Raw genomic sequence first — 19,754 nt, 5'->3', positions numbered from 1 at the left:
ATGATCTCAGGGTCATGAGATTGAGCCCTGCATTGGACTCGGCACTCGGCAGGGAGTCTGCCTGAGATTCTCTCTCCCTCCCTCTCCCTCTGCCCCTCTTCCCGCGCTCGCCAGCTCTCCCTCTTTCTCTCTCTCTCTCCCTCTAAATTAAAAAAAAAAAAAAAAAAAAACTCAAAATGCAACCACTGCCCTGTAGAAATAAGTATTATGTTGGGGTTATATTCGTTTGCTAGGGCTGTCAACAAGAAAACACCACAGACACAGGCTTCAACAATGGAAAGTTATGTTCTCACAGCTCTGGAGGCTGGAAGTCCAAAATCAAGGTGTCAGCAGGCTCAGTGTCTCCTGGGGCCTCTCCTTGGCTGGCAGAGGGCCTCCTCCTTGCTGTGTCCTCGCATGGTCTTTATACACGTCTGTAGCCAACTTTCCTCTTCTGATGGGGCCACCGGTCAGACTGGGTGAAGGCTCACCCTAATGGCCCCATTAACTTCGACCACCTCTTCCAAGGCCCTGTCTCCAAATACAGTTCTCTGTTGAAGTACTGGGGGTTAGGGCTCCCACAAACCAATTTTGAGGGGACACAATTCAGCCCAAAAAGGAGGCAAAGCAGAATTACGTGAGAGGTTGGGAAGGGAGAGACTGAAGAAGACAGCCATCGCTAAGTGGATAAGGGAGGCGGAGGTAGGAGGGCCAGGTGAAACATCTCGTTTTGGGCTTACCAGTTCCACCATTCAAAAGGAAAGCAACTCTAGTCGTCAAAGACTGCTGGAGGCTCTGGAGGCTCAGCTCGGAGGCCGCCTGATCGCTTTCACCGGGCAGCCCAGTTAGGGAAGGGTACGTACGTCGGGCCCTTGTACAGCCCAAGGCGTGGATTGTTACCCTCAGACCCTGGTTCAGTGAAAAGTCAGTGGCCTCCACTAGCCTGGGAACGCCCTCAGCGGAGAGCGGGTATGGCCCTCTGTTCTGTCCCACGCGTTCTCCCGAGAGCGGGATGCTACGTGAAAGAGGAGACTCATCACTTCTGTACCACTGGAGGGCAGCAAACTATAAAACGTCCAGCATTGCCCCAGACCCGCAAGGGAGACTAATCTATCTTGACTGCCTCAGAATAATCTACTCAGAAAATTTGGGACCCGGGAAACAGCCTGAGGGTTTCAGGGGGGGGGGGGAGGGGTATGAAGGAGGGCACGTATTACAATGAGCGCTTGGGTGTTATATGCAAACAATGATTCATGGAACAATATATCAAAAACTAATGTACTGTATGGTGACTAACATAATAAAAACAAATAAAATAATTTTTAAAAAAGAAAAAGAAAATTTGAGTTCCTGTTCCTGACCTTCATTGTCATCTAAACACTACAGTTTATTTTAGAGCAGATTTGTCCCAAAAACAGTGCTAGCACATGCCCCAGAGGACCCATCAAAATCGACCATGTCTCGGACTCTTAAACCATATCTCTGACTCTTAAAACAACAGAAACTTACTCCACACGTGACGCCAAATGCCCGGGCCCCCAGGGTGAGCATGCTCAGACAGCCCCGGCCTCGGCCCTCAGTTGCTCCTTCCAGCCAGGAAGACAGATGAACTCTATTCAGCCTAAACTGGCCAAAATGGTGAGATGAGAAAGAGCACAAGAGGGGTCCAGAGCCAAGAGTTGGTGTCCACCCCAGCAGATGCTGCGGTCAGCCGCGGGCTGGAAGGGGCTTTAGCTGTTGCACAATAAATTGTTTATTCAAATAATGTCCTTCCTGGATGTGTTCCTTTCTGGCCTGAGAGAGTACAAACCCTGAGGGCAAAGGAAGGTGGAATGGGATGTGTGCTTTGGTCCTTGTCAGGGTCCCTCTCATCAGAGTGGGTCGTGTTCTAGGAAGCTGACAGGGGACGCGGCCCTTCGGCCCCACGCCCGCTCTGTGGTCCTCTCGACAGCCTTCATCTCTGCACAGACCAGCTCTGCCGTCAGACTTCGCAGCAACCAGGGAGTAAGGATGTGCGCACAGAAGCTCATCCAGCTCGGAGAAACCCAGGTGTTCTGTTCCTCCTCCCTGTGTGGCCCCCAAGGGAACAGGGGCCGGGCTGAAGGACGAGGCGAACCAGGCCCGGGAAAGGGGTTCGGGTATTTGGGCCCGGACCACAGGTAGGCTTGGGGCCGGGAGTGGCTGTGGGTGCCCAGAGTGGTCCCGCCCCGAGTGCAGGTACCATTCAGTGGGCAAGCGACTCTCTCCCGTACCCCACCCCACTTCCAGACACCCCAAAACAACTGAGCCACAGTCGTACGTGGCTTTTCTCCTACAGGGAGTGAAAGATGGGTGGGGCCCCACAGGGAGCCCTTTTGAAAGATGAAAAAAAGGCCCAGAGAAACTGGAGTTTCCCCGGGGCTTTCATTCCCCTCGGATTAAACTGAGGTTTATCTCAGCCGCTCTGTTCCCTGCACGGTCCTCATCACTTCTCGCGTGGCTCCCAGCGCCTTCCAGGACCTGCGGAGGGCGTAGGGACGGTCCCGAGAATGCCACAGGTGAGAAGCAGGAAAGAACACCATGTTTTGGCAACTTTTTCCTCCAAACTCTGCTTTTTTTTTTTTTTTTTTTTTCAGATTTCTCAGAAAGCACAAGCAGGGGGAGCAGCAGAGGGAGAAGCACAGCAGGGAGCCTGATGCAGGACTCGATCCCAGGACCCTGGGAGCATGACCTGAGCCAAAGGCCGACACTTAACCAACTGAGCCACCCAGGCGCCCCCAAACTCTGCTTTTTTTCTCAACCGACTATTAAAGTGAAGTTGGGGGGCGCCTGGGTGGCTCAGTCATTAAGCGTCATCTGCCTTAGGTTCAGGTCAGGGTCCCAGGGTCCTGGGGTCAGGCCCCGCATCGGGCTCCCCGCTCAGCAGGAGGCCTGCTTCTCCCTCTCCCGCTCCCCCTGCTTGTGTTCCCTCTTCCGCTGTCTCTCTCTCTCTCAAATAAAATATTTAAAAAAAAAAAATAAAGTGAAGCTGGATTTTCAGACAGTGAGCAAGAAGGGGCAGGCATGGATGGGGTTGACAGAGGAAAGACTGGGATTCTCTCCCTTTTTGTCTTTTTCTTTTTTTCAGTCACTGATCATCTCAAGAGTTAACTGTTTTTTGCTCTACAATATATCAGCACTTTCTGGATTCTGTGCAGAACTTGGATGGGGTTTTGGCTCTAAACTATAGCTAGCAGAGAAGAGGTCGGTTCTTCCCAACCTCAGAGGTGGGACTGAGGGTCCACCACCCAATGCTCTGGTTCAAGCATCCCCTGGATTGTTCCCTTCCAGGGTAGCAATTTTTTAGTCAGCATTTTTAAGTTAAAAATAACCTTGTAATTAAGTAAAAGGGGCATATGTGCATTGTCGAAGTTGGAAGAAATAAAAATTTTTAAATAAGTTACGAGAAAACATAGTTCCACAAAAACGAGAAAAAAATAGGGGAAACATTTCCTATCACCCAGTGACTCCTGCTATTAACACCTCCTGTATATTCGTGAGTCTGTTTTCCAAAATGAAATCATACTATCCATGCTTTTTTAAAACATTTTTTCAGTTAACAATCCACCTTGCCATCCAATCCATACATTCCATATGTAATAGCCGATATCCAAATATCTGCAGTTATTTCCAAAAAACAAAAAACACCCCCAACGACGGTATGTCCGAATCCTGCAGCTGGTCTGGATGAGTGACGGTGCCCCCTTGGCTCTTCTCCCCAGTTCGGCCCTGGTGACTTGGCGAGGCCGTCAGGACCTGGGGCCACGCAGCGTCACGCGGCCTCCTCGCGCGATCAGGTGAGCGTTTGGCTAGAACGCGTGGCAGGGATGCTGGGGGCCAGGCCGGCCACTCCGAACACGAACGTGGCCGTCTCTTCTGCTGGAGAAGCCTCCAGAGCCAGGCTGTGGGAACAGGACCAGGCTCAAGGTTTTGGAAAGGGAAACGTGGGTTGTGCCAAGAGCACAAGGCCCCACCCAGAAGTTTGGCAAAGAGTGATTTGGCGTCAGAAGAGCAGGTGGGGATGAGTTCACCCTGTGAGGCCACCAGGAACAAGCGGCCCCTTCCCAGGTCACTTTCCCTTCCTGGCTGTGCTCACCCTTCAGTCTTTCCCAAGGCCAGCCCTACCAGACAATAAACAAGAGCTACCCCAAGTGCCTCTCAGGCAAAGGGCAGTTTTCCCAAGTATTTATCGCCTAATTAGTACAGGTGGATGCCGGCCTCACCCCAAATCCAGGAATATTTACTGTGGAAGTGGAATGAGAACAAAGGCCGCGGTTCCCTCGCCTTCCAGAACAATGTCCCACTGTCCATCCAGCACCAGATCCCGGGGGGGGGGGGTGAACTCCTGAACTCTCTCTCCCAACGTTCCATTCAGACCCCAAGTACTTAATCTTTTAACGAAGTAAGAAAGGCCAAGTTCTTCCTTTCCTCCCTTCCGTCCGCTCCCCGCCCTGCCCCTGGGCCTGCTCAGCCCACTGCTCACTGTGGTTTCACATGCTTCCCCGGTGACCTCACCCCGGATCTGGCCTTTCTGCCCCAGGCCTCCCCAGTCTCCCTGGCCATCTCTGTTCAAATCTCATCTCTGGCTTTCACACAGATAGCACACCCTGGATGCCTCCTGACTAAAAAACTCTGCCCCTTCCCTCAAGCCTTTTCTTATCCTGTGCCTGTCTTGGGTAGGAATTCCAGCATGCTTGTCGACTGCCTCCCAGCAGAAATGGTCAGGACGCAGGGTGGGGCGCCCTGGGGAACGGAATCCCCCCCCCCCCCCCCCCCCCCCCCCCCCGCACTCCCAGCCCCCCCCCCCCCCCCGGAGGTGCTGCAGAAACGCAGGCAGCCCGCCCCCGGGAGTGCCACATGCCTGCCTTTACTTCACCACAGACCACAGAGCCCTACGGGCGTGCGGGCACCCAAAGCTTCAGACTGCAAGGCTTCCGCCGTGACCAACTCTGCGGTGGCCTCCCCGGACTTCATTTTATTTGAGAGAAAAGGTTCCAGCCCTGCTTCCTGTTTCTAATCACTGAGGCCCCATCACCCTACCGCCCCGTCCCCAGCCGGGCCAGCCCCCCTGACCAGGCGGTGCAGAGGGCTCAGACCAGGAAGGCGCCATTGTCCTGCCAGTGTGGGCAGAAAGCTCTGGGCAAGCAAGGCTGTCCTGCCTTCCTGGGGTCAGCCCCATGAGGGGGTGCAGTCTGGCACATGGAGGACCCCCTTCAGGCCACTTGGCTGCAAGCCTAGCCTCCCTGAGTTCTGAGAGCCCCAGCCCCCCGGGCCACATACAGCCCAGCTTCGGAGCCCGTCTCAAAGTCAAGGCTTCCCCCAGGGGCTCCCTGGGTGGCAGCTGGGCCAGTATGAAGACAGAGAAATGAGGAACCCCTCTCCTTGTTCTGTGGACTCTGCACCCCCGAAGCCAGCCCATCAAGGTCCTTGCCCTCCTCCCAGGAGCCCCATCCCACCCACCCTCAAGGATTAGGTCACACAAGAGGCTCCAACAGAGGCTCCTCAGGCCTCTCCACATCCTGCTCCTCCCGAAATGCCTTTCCACCCTTAAAAACATGTTTTAAAGGGGAGATAATAGTAACCTCCCTCAGAGGGTTGTTGTCAACTACTTAATACGTGGAAAATTCTTAGACGTGTGCCTGGCATATAGTAAGCTCTCAGCAATGGCTAGCTATGACTATTGTGCTATTTTGCTCCCAAGCCACACCAACCAGAGTGAACTCTTCCTTTTCTGAGCCCCTGCCACTCTTCAGGGTCACCAGCCGGCACCTCCTGAAACGGGCTCCTGCTCCACGGACCCAAAAGTTGGCTTTGACCATCCCGGACGAGGGGCCAGGCACTGGGCCTGCAGGCCTGTCTGTTCCTGTGTGGGGCAAAGTCCCTGGGCAGAGGACCCCCACCCCTCCATGGCAATGCCGACACAAAGAGGGGCCCCCGTGTCATATTTTACATGGTTTTCCAAGCACTTTCACGTGGATCTCTGCTTTGGGGGGTAGGCAGAGCAGAAATAATTACTCCCATGTTCCAATGGGCCCCTCGATGCTCAGAGGCAATGGGTGCCCTACACAGGTCTCACAACCAGTAAGTGGCCCAGTTAGCCTTCAAAGCCTGCTCTTGGATTCCAAGCCCAGCGCTCTTTCCTCAGCACCAAGCTGGGCCACAACCGGTTAAGTGCGTCTCCCTCCTCCCGACAAGCCGAGATGCCAAAGGAATTAGAGGCAGCCCGATGAAAAGCAGACGCCTTCCCGCTGGTCTCTGGGCCAGCTCCCAGGAAAGGGAGAACAACTGATAAGTGGCCCCTAAGGCCCACCCCGCCCCGTGAGCTCAGCTCCTGGCAGAAAGACCTCACTGAGGAGAGCCTCTTGCCAGAGCCGGGGCCAGACCGCAGGGCTCAGAACAAGAAGTGGCCAAGGCCAACCATGTTGCCACTAACCCCCTCGAACCCTAACAACCTAGCCAGCCAGGTGCGACTCTCGTTTTTCAGACAGGAAAGACTTGGAGAGATGTGACATCCCCCCGCCCCCACTAGCAAGTGCGCCACCCGAGGACAGCTGGGCTACAGCCTGTGTCTCAGCCCCGCTCACAAACCCCTCCCCACCCACAGCCGGAGGCTGGGCCCACCGGGACAGCCCCAGACCCCATTATCAGGTCCCCTGGGTTCAGGGTCCCCTCGCTGTTGGGGGAGAGGGATCACCTCCCAGCCACAGTGAAGGCCCTCTTGGCAGAGGCTCGAGGGGAGGTCGGGGCCTCCAGATGGGAGTGGGGCAGGGCGGAGGCCGGACAGGAATGGTGATTCGCCGAAGAGAGGGACAGGCAGCCCCGGGAGTCTAGGGCGCTCCCACTCAGCAGCCCAGGATTCCCCGCTGGGGGCCATCCCTCTAGCCGCCTCTCCCACCTCAATGACACCAGGGCCTGGGGGGCCCAAGGCAGAGCTGGGCTTAGGCCAAGCAAGGGTGTGAGTGTGGGGTGGTATCCATCTGAACAAGCCCAAGCTCAGGAGTCCAGTCAGAGGGATCTTTCCCATTCATTCAACGAATATAACTGTGGAAAACAGCATGGAGGTTCCTCAAAAAAACTTAAAAATAGAATTGCCATATATGGTCCAGCAATCCCATTTCTGGGTATATTCAAAGAAACTGAAAACATTAACTCGAAGAGATAGCTGGACTCCATGGTCACTGCAGCATTATTCACAGTATGGAAGTAACCCAAGTGTCCATCACTGGCTGAGTGGATAGAGAAGGATTTATATACACTCTGGAATATTACTCAGCCAAAGAAAAGTATGAGATCCTGCCATCTACGTCAATGTGGATGGACCTTGAGGGCATCATGTTGAGTGAAAAAAGTCAGACAGAGAAAGGCAAATACTGTAGGATCTCACATCTTTTTTAAAAAGGGGGGATCTAGGGGGCACCTGGGTGGTTCAGATGGTTAAGTGTCTGCCTTCGGCTCGGGTCATGATCCCAGGGTCCTGGAATCGAGTCCCACATCGGGCTCCCTGCTAGGTGGGGAGCCTGCTTCTCCCTCTGCCTCTGCCTCTCTCCCTCTCTCTCTCTGACTCTCATGAATAAATAAATAAAATAATAATAATAATAATAATAAATGAAAAGAGGGATCTAAAAAAGCAGACTCTTTAAAAAAAAAAGCAGTTCATAAATAGAGAAAACAGATGAGTGGTGGGGATCGGGCGTGGGTGGAATGCATGAAGGGACCCAAAGGTACAAACTTTGAGTTATGAAATCAGTAAATCATAGGGAAGTAGTATACAGCATGCTGGCTCCGGTTAATAACACTGGATCACACATTTGAAAGTCGCTAAGAGAGTGGATCTTAAAAGTTCTCATCACAAGAAAAAATGTTTTCGCTCTGTGCCGTGACAGACGTTACCTAGACTTCTTGGGACGGGGCGTCGTTTCACAATAGATACAAATATCGAATCATTATGTTGTACATCCGAATATAATGTTGTAAGTCAATTATACCTAAATAATCCACGTATATAATAAAAGATGAAGAAAATCGTGGTGCCTCCTCCACCTCCACCCCAGGGAAGAGGCCAAAAGAGCAGGTGCTTGGGGTGGGGTAAGAAGGGCCAGAATTAGGTTCGATCCCACCAGCAACGTTATTGAGACTCACAGTGTGCTGAGGGTCCAGGAACGGCAAGGAGGATGCAGAGCCTGGAGATGAAAACAGTCCGTGAGGTCTCGGGTCCCTGCAGGTGGATGACAAACACCAGCCTGGCAAGGGGAGAGGCAGCTGGGCCGACGTCAGCAGAGGGGCTGTAGATCAGGTTGGGGTCAACCTCCCTGGGTGGAGGTCCTAGGTCCCTCCACTGGCTGACTAGGGGACCGTGGGCGACTCTCTGAGCCTCAGTGTCCCCATCTGTGAAATGGGGACCGGATTAGCACCTACCTGGTGAGAGAGAGAGAACTGAGCTCACACTGCCTGCAGAAGGGACCTATTCTCCCCGAAGGGGCGAGGAAGAAGACAGCGGGAGGCCGCCCTTCGCCTGGTCTTGAAGGGAAGAGAGGCGCTAAGGCTAGCGGGGCTTTAAGCGGAGAGATCCCAGCACGCGGAGATGCGGGAAGACAGCTGAGCGCATTCCAGGAGCAGGGGAAGTTCCTGAGGCTAGGCTTCTGGGTGAGCCTGGGGTGCAAAAATTGTCACAGAAAACACTGAATATTTTCGAATTTAGGATGTGCCGGCCTCCGTGTGCTACACACATCCTCCCCACCGGTGCTCGCAGAACACCTGGACATGGGGCTGCAGGGTGAAAGGCTCAGAGTCCCATTCATTCAGCCACCAAATACTTAAAAAGCACCTACTGTGTGCTGGGCCCCAGAGAATCACTGCTGAGCACGGAGCCTACGTTCTAGGGAGAGACAGATAATAAACACAAGCCCACAGATGATGGCGATGGCTCAGAAGGAAAGAAAACTAGATGCCGGGACCCAGAGTGACGGGGAGAGGCACAGGGTGATCAGGGAGGCTCACCTGCAGAAGAGCCGGGACCCAGAGTGACGGGGAGAGGCACAGGGTGATCAGGGAGGCTCACCTGCAGAAGAGCCGGGACCCAGAGTGACGGGGAGAGGCACAGGGTGATCAGGGAGGCTCACCTGCAGAAGAGCCAACAGGGGCTGAGTGACAGGGAGGGGGAGTGACCCAAGCTGGGACTGGAGGGACATGTGGGGACCTCACTCTGGGTCGTGTGGTCCAGGGGAGATTTGGGATTTCATTCCAAGTGTTGTGTGAAACCAAGAGGTGTTTACACAGAGAAGTGACAAGATCTCGGATTGACATTTTTAAAAGGTCACTCCGGCTGCTCAGGAGAATGCGGACAGGCCGCTCACAACCGTCCCCTTGCCCAACCTGCACCTCTCCGACTCCAGCCTCTGGGACCGAGGGAAGCGTGCTCTCTAGTTATATTTCCTGGCATTCTGGATCTACCTGGAAAAGACCCACCAGTGACTTTAGAGGAAAGTCGATTACAGCCCTCCATGCTTGTTTTTCAGCATTTTTACAGGCCCTGAGGGTCCGTGAGATTCAGAGCATAAATGCATAGACCCGTGTTTGCCCATAGGAGCCTGGGTGCATTTGCGCCTGGAGCAAAAAACCGCAGGGGCCAAACTCCGCTCTCTGGTTCAGCACAGCAGAGCACCCCCCGCCCCACCCCCTGGCAGAGCATCACAGGGCCCGGGTTCAAGGGCCGTCTCTGCCCCTCACTTTGGCAGCCTCTCCTAACTTAACAGCATCTCTCCTGTCCGGAGACCCCCTTCTCCAGAACATCGAAGGTGGAGCGGATGTTCCCTGTGGCCCTTCCAGATCACAGAGGCAAGAACAAGCCAGAGGCAGCTGCAGAGAACCACCTGGAACCTCTGAGTCCCGGGCCTGGGCAGCCTGTCTTGGGCTGAAGAGGCAGCCAGGACCTCACCTGGGGACTCACCACCAGGGCAGGGATGCAGCAGCCCTGTGCCGCCCCACTGCCCCAAGGCTCAAGCCAGCGATCCTCAGTGGAGAGTTCCTGAAACATGCACCTATGTTATTTTTCTTCTTATTTTCCTTTCCTCTTTTTACTTTGCCCCTGACTCAGGCGGCCCCAGGAAGGGCTGAGGCAGAGGAAGGCAGAGGAAGGGGAAGTCTTTTTCCTGGCTTTTGAAGTTCAAAAGCCTAGGCCTTGGGAGGAAAGGAAAGACCTCCAGGCACTGGTTTTGTGGAAAGAGCCAGGCTTCCAGAGCCCCCACCCAGAAAACGATTGGCTGAGAAGAGCGAGCATTACCAAGCGTTGGTGGGCCCTGCTGAAACCAGAGGCTGCAGCCCACTCCCAGGTGCAGGCAGGAAGAGGGTTTAGGGGCGCCAAGGTGGCACAGGCCCTTAAGTGTCTGCTTTCGGCTCAGGTCATGATGCCAGGGTCCTGGGATCGAGTCCTGTGGTCACGGGATCAAGTCCCGCGTGGGGCTCCCTGCTCAGTGGGGAGTCTGTTTCTCCCTCTGCCCCTCCCCCTGCTCGTGCTCTCTCTCCCCCTCAAATAAATAAATAAAATCTTTAAAAAAACAACAACAACAACAATAAAACCACTATAAACAACAGTACTATCACGGGCTGGTGATGGGGGACATGAAGCTCCAGATGCCCTCACCGACACAAATCCCTCCGACTCAGTCCCGCGCAAGCGCCTGGAAGATAAACACAACCCTGGGAAGGTCGTGGGAGGGAGTGACCATGACTGAGTCTCCATCCCCTTAACAGAATGAAAGCTGAATAAATTACATATTGTTTTAGTTAAAATATAAATATTATATATTATGAATTATACGCAACATATATGTTATATACGTCTATGAGATAAACATGCATTGCATAATATATAGTACATAAAATATATAAACATAAATATAAAATGTAACTATTTCAGTTATAAAAATAGATAGAGGGGCGCCTGGGTGGCTCAGTCAGTTAAGCGTCTGCCTTCGGCTCAGGTCATGATCCCAGGGTCCTGGGATCGAGCCCTACATCGGGCTCCCTGCTCCGCGGGAAGCCTGCTTCTCCCTCTCCCACTCCCCCTGCTTGTGTTCCCTCTCTCGCTGTGTCTCTCTCTGTCAAATAAATAAAATGTTTAAAAAATAATAATAATATTAAAATAAAATAAAAATAGATCAAAAAAGATGATGATGATAGATAAAGGGAAGCCCTAATGTACTGTGGAACACCTGTGCTTGAGAGCCGGCCTTACCCCACTGGAGCGGAAGTGATGTGGTGTCCAGAGGGGACATCACAGGTGGTTGTCTGGGGGACAGAGAGCCAGGGGCTCACCAGGCTCCTCTTGGGTGGGCCACCCCTTGCCTCAGACTAAGAGCCAGAGGGAGCTCGAGGTGGTCTTCTCCCCGCCCTCCGCCCCCGACCCTGTGCATCTCGGACAGCTGCAGCCCTGCAGAGCCACGCAGCCAACCAACCCACGTCTGCTGACCAAGGCGGCTCATGTCCCCCAGGACGGCCAAGAGCAGGGCCGTACAACCCACCCAGAGGGGCCTGAGTGGTGACCTGCCACATCTGTGGGTGGGAACAGGCCCAGGGCAGGGAAGGGGAGAGAGGACAGCCACAAAAGGTAGGACCTTGGGTGACTCACCACAGAACAAAGAACCTGCAGAATTAAGCAAGCTTCCTGGAAAAGGGCAACAAGTGAATCGTATTGTGTGTTATGTCAACCCCCCGGCCAGACCGCTGCCCAAATCCCCAGAGTTGGCCTGTCAAGTGGAGGGGAACCAGTTTCCAGCCGCAGAACAGGGACTCCCAGCAACTCCATTGTCCCCACCCCTCAAGTGGGCTTGTCCCAGAGCAAAGAACCGGCCGGCTCTGCCAGGCTCCACGGGGAGCAGCCCCAGGTCCCAGGCCTGCTCCACCCTCCCACCCTCCAGGTTTCAGTTCATCTGACTGCCTGGCTGGGAGCGAAGAAAGGGCTCTGATCCCCAACAGGTCACCGCCTGACACACCCCCACCCCTCCCTGAAACTCTCAGGCTCAGCCTCCAGAAACAGCTAACACCAGGTCACTTCGCGCCTGGGTCCGACTCCCAGCTGGGGTAGGCAATGGGTACCCAGAGGATGCTCTCAGCAGCCCCAGGAGCATCTCTGATGACTCCCACCCTGGTCTGGGGCTAAGGGACAACATGCCCTGGGAAAATGACCAAGATTCCCGTGAGAAGATTCCTGTGGGAAATCAGAGCAGTTGCCATCGACACGCACCCTCCTGCTCCCAAACCCCCAGCCCCGACCTCAGCAGCAGGAACAGACAGACTTCAGCCTGGAGAGTCAGCACCACCTGACAGTGGCAGCAGGTCTGAATCCAGGCATCTCTGCTACAGGGCAAGTCCCCAGAGCAGGTGGCACCGAGTGTGGCTTGTAATGGCAGAAAAACTAGGAAAAATAAAGACGTCCATCAGTAAGGTACCGGGAACTCAAATTGTATGACATCCTACAAAGGGATGTTCGGTAATTTGAAAAAAGCCAAGTATATCTACAAGAGCCAAAGTTTCAAAAGATATCCAAGACATAATATGAAGTGAAAAAAGCAAGATCCAGAACTGTATGTCTAGAATGATACCACTATTCTATATTTGACCCTCACCCCACCCGTCTGCTCTCTGCCTTTCTCTCATCTGCTCTGTGCCCCCAGGACGCTGGCCCCTACGGACCACAAAAGTGGGGCTCCCTCGCTGGCTGAATATCAGTTGGTTAGGCCAATGGAACATTCCAGCGATAGATCAGAGGATGGGATCAGAGACAAAGTGGGGCGTTTCTTCGCTCTGATCCCTCTCTTCCTGTTCTGACGGTGGTGTGCTCCGCAAGCCCAAGCTGCAAACACTGGGAGAGCGGGACGCGAGGCCCAAGCTGCAAACACTGGGAGAGCGGGACGCGAGGCCCAAGCTGCAAACACTGGGAGAGCGGGACGCGAGGCCCAAGCTGCAAACACTGGGAGAGCGGGACGCAAGGCCCAAGCTGCAAACACTGGGAGAGCGGGACGCGAGGCCTTCCTAGTGTTCATGTTCCCACCCCACATCATATCAAACACATTAAAATATACACACTTCTCACACTATGCATAATTTTGGCTATAAATTTTGAAGGGGCTTGTATAAATTTAATAATTCTGAGCCTGAGAATACATTACGTATTTTGTTCATACCAGTTAAACTTTATTGCTTCTACATAAAGTTAGGTCATAGCTGAACCTAGTTGCAGTAAGCTAATTGAAATGATGTTACCTAAATAAATGCTCATTAATTACAATTTTGAGGATTTCTTTTTCTACTTTGGAGCCAGTAGATACATGATCATTTGGGGGGGCACTCTAAAAAATTCACAGGTCCTAGGCATCATGGCTGGCGGCCAAAATGGCTGGAACGTCCAGAAGTTGCCAGGCCCTCCTGGGTCAATGCAGGGATCAGCCCAAGGAGACGCCAAGGTGGAAGAGAATAAACCAAACCCACAAGGGGAAAACTGCTCTGCTCAGAGGCTGCATCAGAGCTAGCACAGAGCCAGAAGCTTAGGGCAGAAGGAGCCTGAATTCTGCAGCTTGCCCAATGAGCTGACCCCAGGAGATGAGCTCATGAACCTGTGGCCTGACCAGTCGCCCTTCAGCAACCCAGCCAGATGGGTAGGATCAGAATGGCCCACCCAGGCCTCCAACCTGTTTTGTGGGCCATGCTGGGACTTGCAGCGCAGGCGGCACCCCAGCTTCCTGCTCATTAGGATACACCAAGCACTGAGCCCAGGGGCTGAACATCTGGTCCCAGTCCATACCTGCTGGCCCAAGCCCTCCCACCCACATTGCTACCAGACCCTTAAATGGGGCCTGCAGAGGCTCCCCAAGGGGCTGTGAACATGACTCACCAACCTGGCACCACGTGCACACACACACACCCTGAATGCTCTGGGGGAGGACCAGCAGGCCTAAGGCTTTATAGTCCAAGTCCCCAAGGGGGACTTCCAGATCCCCCGGGACCCTCAGGCTCTGGCTGAGGCTCCTTCTCCTGCTCCTCTCATGGGCCAGAACCAGGCATACCCTCCAAGGCAGACTCCCTGGCCGCTCCCCCAGCCCTGCCCCTGAAGCTGCAGCAAACCTGGGGTCAGGGCTCACACAGACACAAACACAGCCAACCCAGGGTACAGCTCCGGTTGAGGAGGAGGGGGGCTCTGGCAGGAACCATGCAAATTCACTGCCATGCCTACAGTGCTAATAACCAAGGAGCTTGTCTTCCCTCAGACGGTTTGCTTGTACAGTGACCGGGTCACTGCCCAGCATAGCCAGAAACAGCTGCTCCCTGCCCTCCCCCTGTGCTAAGGCAGGCTCGAGGGTTCTGGCCTGGAGCTCACCGTGTGTGGGGTTTAAGGATTTGAGGAGCAGGTGTTAGAGTCTAAGAAACTCTGAGCCTTGACTAACACTTTTTACCTAACTGCTGAGGTGGCTATTCTGTAGGCTCCCTGGCAGGGGAGAGAAACACCCCCCACCGCCAAGCAGGGCTCTCCCAAGGACCAGGATGGAAGAGCCTGCCTTAAGACACTCGGTGGTGGCCCTCCATGTCCCGCCCAGAACTGAGACAAACCCCCAGCCTCATACCTGGAAGGCCACTGCCCCGAAAACAGCAGGGGCTGTCTGTCCAAGGGCCATGGCAGACCCTCTTAATGGCAGGAGAGATGTTAGATGTCAGGTTCCTCAGCGACCCAGAAGCCAGCTCTTCTGTTCCCAGGACCTTGAACCATGAAGGTGGGATGCAGAGAACAGAGTCCAAGGCTGTGGGTGATGTGCTGGGAGACGCACAGGCCCCAGTCACTCCTTCCACCAGCTCACAGAGGGACTGACCCACTAGGGGCAGCACTGAGGGGCTTCGGGGTGCCCCAGCAGGTCCAGCATGTGACTCACACACCTGAAACTGAGCCCGAAAGATGGGCTGGCCTCAAGAGAGCAGATCACTGGATCATGGAGTCAGACCCAGGAGGAAGGCGGTATTTCATATCGTGGGGGTTTGGTTTTCTTTTCTTTTAATAATGAACAGCTTTTTATTTTCAGCTTTCAGAGGGCTGGTTTTGTTTGTTTGTTTGTTTACCTCTTAGATAAGGAGCCCTTCAAATAAACCTATCATGAATCTGTGATATTCCCAAAGCTGAATTCTGCAGCTTGACTACAGGGCCTTATAGCCCAAGGAAATAAACTAAAGGGAAATAAATTAAGCCTTGGGACCCCACTGTGATGCCCAGAGCTGATGGCCCCAGAAGGAGTTGGATGAGAAAGAGAAGGACCTGGGTGGTCGATTGACAGATCTGGAAGGGCCCTCGGAGAACAGCAAGGGGGGCACTCTCGGAGTTGTTTCCAAGCCCATGCACTTGGTGGTAGATATGGGGCTGGGTCAAGATGACCCCAGGGAGGGTGAGGCATCAAAGATGTGTCTCCAGGTTATGTGACCGATCGGGTGGTGAGGTCTTTTGCTGAGATATGGAATCCTGGGGAAAAATCTACCAGGCTGAGATTATGAGTTTGACTTTGTACAAAGTGAGTTTGAAAGCCTTTGAAAATTTTATTTTTTTTAAAGATTTTATTTATTTATTTGACAGAGAGAGACACAGTGAGAGAGGGAACACGAGCAGAGGGAGCGGGAGAGGGAGAAGCAGGCTTCCCGCCGAGCCGGGAGTCCAATGCGGGGCTCGATCCCAGGACCCCGGGATCATGACCTGAGCCGAAGGCAGACGCTTAACGACTGAGCCACCCGGGCGCCCCAGCCTTTGAAAGATGTAGATGAGGATGTCTAGCGGGCATTAGACGGTCAAAGCTGCAGTTCTAAGAACGCTGAGATGGAGATCAAAATTAGGGAGTTGTCTTAACGCAGGAAGTGACTGAAACTATGAGCAGGGATGAGGTGCCCAGGGAGAAAATACAGAGGAGGGGAGGGAGGGGGAGGAAGAAGGAACATGGAGGAACAGAGGAACCAGAAAAGGAGCCTCCAGAGAGAGATGGTGGGAGCAAGAACAGGACACGCGCGTTTCCCCTCCAACAAGCCGTGGAGACCAGCACGGACGGCCAGACCGAAGTCTTTCACAAAGGCTGCATTTTTAAGATGCTTGACCCGATGAACTGTCCTGATGACACTCATCAGGCCATTCTCTGTACAGCCACTGTGTCCCCAAGCGGTCACGCCATGTGTCCAGACGCCCTCCCTGCTTCAGGGGAGAACACACGGAGAAAGCCTCGCTCTACAGTTTACAACTCAGGGGACCTGAAGATACTCCTGGGTATCTAAGCCTCTTGACACGGCTTACGTACAGGTGGACCTCCGAGCTCCTTTTTCTTCGTGTAAGCTCCCCTATCACCTCTCACCCAGGGTCAGGTCAGGAACATGGGTGTCAGCTAAGCCTTCGCAGCTCAGCATGTGATGGACACAGCACAGTAGTTGGAACAAAAGAAAAGCTCATCCTGATGAACTAAGCTGAGCATGGAAGGAGATCTTCCCTGTCCCGGTCCCGCACGCGTAGACTTGGACTAGGAAACTCCAAATTGAAAGGTCTTCCCAGCGGAGATGGGCAAATACAATAGTTGGCAAGGTTCATTCACAGAGCACGTTCTCCACGCCAGCACCGCGCAACGTGCCACAGGTAGTAGTATCATGCTCACTGTACAGACCCGGAAATCAAGGCAGCGGGGGTGACCGACTTGACCCAAGATAATACAGCTAGTAAGCGATGGGTCTGGGATTCAACTCAGCCCCATTCTAAAACCTGTTCTGCACTTTTTTATTTTATTTTTTTATGTTATTATTTACTACATTTTATTTCATTATTATCTACCCTTTTTACTACTTTTTTCAATTGTGGTAAAATGCATATAACAAAATTTATTATCTTAATCATTTTGCAGTGCTAAGTTCAGTGGTGGCAAGGACATTCACACTGTGGTGCATTCACACTGTCCCTGCAGGACACTCTCACCACCCCAAACTGAGACTGTCCCATTAAGCAAAGATAACCGCCCATTCTCCTCCCCCTGCAGCTTCTGACAAGGCCGTTCGACTCTCTGTCCCTATGAACCTGACGCCTCTAAGGACTTCATATAAGTGGGGTCATACTGCATTTGTCTTTCTGTGACTGGCTCGTCACTTAGCATAACGTCCCTAGGGTTCATCCATGCGGTGGCAAATTTAAAAATTTGTTTTGAGGGGCACCTGGGTGGCTCAGTCGTTTAAGTTTCTGACCCTAGGTTTCAGCTCAGGTCATGATCTCGAGGTCGTGAGCTCGAGCCCCGCATCAGGCTCCGCGATCAGTGAGGAGTCGGCTTCAGATCCTCTCTCTCCGTCCCCCTCCGTCCTCCCTGGATTGTGCTCTCTCTCTCTCTCTCTTTCTCTCTCTCTCTCTCAAATAAATAAATAAATATAATCTTTTTTTTAAGATTTTATTTATTTGACAGAGAAAGAGAGAGTGAGAGAGGGAACACAAGCAGGGGGAGTGGGAGAGGGAGAAGCAGGCTTCCCGCGGAGCAGGGAGCCCAATGCGGGGCTCGATCCCAGGACCCTGGGATCATGACCTGAGCCGAAGGCAGACACTTAACGACTGAGCCCCCCAGGCGCCCCAAATATAATCTTTTAAAAAAAAGTTTGTTTTGAGGGGCACCTGGATGGCTCAGTCAGTTAAGCATTCACCTTTTCATTTCAGCTCAGGTCTTCACCTCAGGGTCATGAGTTCAAGCCCTGTGTGGGCCCCACAATGGGTGTGGAACGAACCTACTTAAAAAAAAAAAGTGTGTTTCAAATCAATAGGGTATTTACACGGTTCCAAATTCGAGGGCCCCAAAATGTTGAAAGTGAAAAGCTTCCTTTCTCAGTCTCCCTCCCACATGGTTCTTCCTTCTGTAAACAGCCAGCGCCGCTACTTCCAGAGAGCTTTTATGCGCACACAGGCAGTTACCTACGTGGATTCCTTTTTGCTCTTTTTTCATCCAAGTATTTTTTTACTCTGTTCTGCCTTGCTGTTGTTTCTCTTCCCTCCGCAGTCTGCCGTGGAGATCATTCCCCTCTTAGTTCAGAAGATCTTCCTCTCCTGCTCTATCAGCTGCTTGGTGTTGCATCGTCCGGACACACAGCGGCTTACTCAGCGAGTCCCCGTGGCTGGCTAGTTTGGAATTCATGCTCTTAGTGTCTTTAGGCACCTCTGAGCCTCATCGTGGCCTCCAGATAGCACATGACAAGCAGGGCTCCTGCACTGATTCATGCCATGGCTCCCTGCTTAGCAACCGTGACATGAAAAAGTCAAGTAAAGAATCGCACAGTTAGGGGCGCCTGGGTGGCTCAGTCGCTGGGCGTCTGCCTTCAGCTCAGGTCATGATCCCAGGGTCCTGGGATCGAGCCCCGCATCGGGCTCCCTGCTCCGCGGGAAGCCTGCTTCTCCCTCTGCCACTCCCCCTGCTTGTGTTCCCTCTCTCGCTGTGTCTCTCTCTGTCAATTAAATAAATAAAATATTTTTTTAAAAAAAGAATCGCACAGTTAAAACGCTACATGGGGAGCTCATAACGGAGGGGTATAGTAGTGCGAGATCAGCCACGGGAACTGCAGGTGGGAGAAGGCTCCACTCGGGCCCCATCCCCAACACTATTCCACCTGACGAATTCTCTCTGTCAGGAAATAGCCCCCCATGCGCCCAGCTGTCCCAGCCAGAAACCCGCCCGGCTCACCCTGTCACCTCCCTCTGCTTCACCTGCTCTGTTCTAGCCAGCATTGAGCCTGTCCAGGTGTCTCTCAGACCCTCACCCCACTGCCACCAACTCGTCCAAAGCCACCATCCCTTCTGCTGAGCTGCTCTGTCACCCCCTCCCCCGCAGCCCCCACCCGCAGAGTAGTCAGGGGCATCCCATCAAAAGGGAAATCAGACCACATCTCTCCAGATTAAAACCTTCCCAATTGTGCACCCATGTTCATAGCAACATTATTCGCAATAGCGAGAAGGTGGACACAACCCAAGTGTCCGACAAATGGATAAGCAAAATGTGGTCTGCACATACAATGGAACATTATTTGGCCCTAAAAGGAAAGAAATTCTGCAATACGTTCCATGGATGAACCTTGAGGACACTACACTAAGTGAAATGAGCCAGTCGGAAAGACAAAGACTGGGGGATTGCACATAGAGGAGGCACTTAGTAATCTAAATCATGGAGCCAGACAGTAGAACGGAGACTGCGGGGGCTGGGGACAGAGAAGGAGTTGGTGTCTAATGGGGACAGTTTCAGTTTTGTAAAGCGAAAAGAGCCATGGGGAGGGGCAGTGGGGACGGCTGCACCATGTGAATGGATTTAACACACTCAACTGTGCACGTACAAGTGATAGAGATGAGAAACTTTGCGTTATGTGTATTTTAACATATTTTTTAAAGCATTAAAAAAAAAAAAAAACCCTTCCAGAGCTTCCCAGGACTGCGAGCATAGAGACCTTGCTTAGCGGGAGGCCCTGCGAGATCTGGGTCCTCGCTCCCCACCGCAGACACCACGGACGCTCTGTGCTCCCCGGGGAACACCCTGGTTCTTCCCACCTGAGGGTCTGGGTGCTGGGCGTCCCCTCGGCCAGTAGGGAGTCACCTGCTCGGAGTGACTGCCCGCTGACTCCCCCACCTACTTTCTACCCCATGTCCTGCTTCATGCTCCCCTAGCTCCCCCAGCACCCCTGGCTTCGTGGCCCGCTTGCCAGTCTCCACCACCAGCACGAAGCTCCTCAGCGTTAGGGAC

This window comes from Callorhinus ursinus, unplaced genomic scaffold, assembly GCF_003265705.2.
Source record: "Callorhinus ursinus isolate GAN/ISIS: 27379988/994484 unplaced genomic scaffold, GSC_fseal_2.0 scaffold51, whole genome shotgun sequence".
NCBI lineage: Eukaryota > Metazoa > Chordata > Mammalia > Carnivora > Otariidae > Callorhinus > Callorhinus ursinus.
This window is presented reverse-complemented; position numbering follows the sequence as displayed.